Source organism: Antedon mediterranea, chromosome 7 (genome assembly GCF_964355755.1).
Source record: "Antedon mediterranea chromosome 7, ecAntMedi1.1, whole genome shotgun sequence".
In the NCBI taxonomy this organism is placed as follows: Eukaryota; Metazoa; Echinodermata; class Crinoidea; order Comatulida; family Antedonidae; genus Antedon; species Antedon mediterranea.
In genome coordinates this window covers 20,722,609-20,724,875 of record NC_092676.1, presented here as the reverse complement: position 1 = coordinate 20,724,875, position 2,267 = coordinate 20,722,609, and positions in this window count along the sequence as shown.

Below are 2,267 nucleotides of genomic sequence, written 5' to 3'. Positions count from 1 at the left end.
ATTTTAAAAAGCGTCTTTTGATTTTTTTTTTAATCCAGTAAACTACGAATTCAGACGATCTTGGCGTTCCGTACGTCATTTCCACGCGATGTGTTGCTAATGGCGCACGCGCGTATGTTTCATAACGCACACTGTTGTTGGGCAACTAGAGTGTTTTAGATACGATTGTTGACGAAACAAATGAAACTTAAATACGCTCCTAATCAAACACGACAATACATCGTTTCGACTCAAACTATCGACACGAAAATAATTTCGCTCCGTTGTTTTCAAAAATTCGACTTTCGTTTTCACTAGATTCACCTTAAAATCTTTTGAAATTATTTATTTTATTGCTTAGAATAGCACAGTAGTTATTTTAATTACAATTATGGGAAGCATTTTGAGTAAACCTGTGAAGCCGCCGAAGATTGTGCAATCCGCCGCAGTTCTCCAGAAAAATGATGCCCATTCAGAAGTTACCGACCGCACACAGGTTGGCTATAAATTTACAAAACAAAATTACAATGTATTACGCCATATTATGTTACATAATAGTTTCTTGTGTGAAGGTTGGAATTTGAGCAATAATTGAGTTAGACGATTCCCCATCGTGAATAACTTAACTCATTAATTAACGATAGTTGGCCGTTAACCGTTTTATAATTTTTATAGGACACCAAAATTAATATTGATTGTTTGCAATAATAATTACATGTTTTTAAACAATTACATATAGGTTGTAGAAGAAAGGGATGAATATAACGTAGCTAAACCAAGAAAGCTACCAGTATTGCCTCAGAGAGTACCACCTTTGCCGAAAAAAGATGTCTTACCAAGAAAGCTTCCAATACCTGATGTGGCAGTGGCCAAACCACGAAAGCCGTCAAATATATCACGTTCGAAGCTGGAGGTTACAGATATGACAAAAAAGGAGAGAAAGCAGGCAATGAAATCATCAAAGAAAGCCGCTAGTAAACCGAATCAGCATCTGGTACCTGATTTACCAACTCAACAAGTGGATGTGGTACAAACGTTACCAAGGAAGCTTCCAGTGTTGCCAAATGTAGCTGCACTAAAACCATCACCGAGGAAGCTTCCAGAGTTACCAAAACAGACCATCATTACTGCCAAGTCTGCACTTGATTTATCGGAATCAAAAAAGGCGCGTGTGCCAAGTAAATCTAGAAGATCATCACTGACTTTGAAAAGCTCAAAAGATGACGATCTACCAACTAAAGAAATTACTGGAAGTGTATCTTCATATAAATTAAGGAAGCTGCCGCCAAAGCCAATGTTTGAACAACCAGATGAAGTGGCACAAGCTGCATTGGATAAACCAGACAGTATGCCACCAAGACCATTACCACCACTGCCACCACTTGTCTCCAACAAGTCATTAGGCCGTCGGATTCGTCGGTCAAGGAAAGTTACTAATTTCGACCCAACCGTAGAGGTGCACGCAAACAAACGGGAAAGGAAACGATGCGCACTTTGTTCTAAACTGAAATATGGAATCAAAGCTTATAAATCAAATGCTTTAAACCTTGCAAAAATGTTTGCTGACAGTCCTACTACTAGTAGTAAGAAACGTCGAAGTATTCTAGTGCCTGTCTGATATATTTGGTTACTGATGATAATGATGAACTATTATGACAATGACTGACAACAATTCATGAACTCTGATGATTAAACGATCCAATGGTATTCGGGTGATTCGACTTTCATATAAGAGAATAATAATAAGAGGACCAGAACGTCAATCAATATAATTTATCAATAATAGAGTCGGTCATTGGACCAATCAATTGAGCAGCTCACCGGATAAAGCAACGGTGACACGAATTGAAATTAATATATACTAATAAAAGTATGAATGAATATCTAAAAAATCCGGATTTTTTTTTTTCTTTATAATTTTTATTTATAATTTTCTTAATAAGGATAATATAAATTCTTTAGCCTAAATATATACGTTTGGTGACGTTTGGTCACTGTAGGGTGATGATGAAATAAAAAAAAAAATAAAATAAAATACTGGGAAATAAAGCCATCACGTATCAAAAAAGATATTTCCGGCCGTTCTATCGTTTTTCCATTTATAGCTTTCACTCATTTATAGCTTTCACTGATTCATTTTGATTTATTTTTAAGTTAATAATTTAATTTACTCGTGTATGTTATTACTTGAACGCACCTTTATCATCAAAGTGTGCCCCTGTTGTAAAAGTGAAGTTTCCAATAAATTATTATTATTATAGCTTTCTCAAAAAATTTGTTCAGATTCA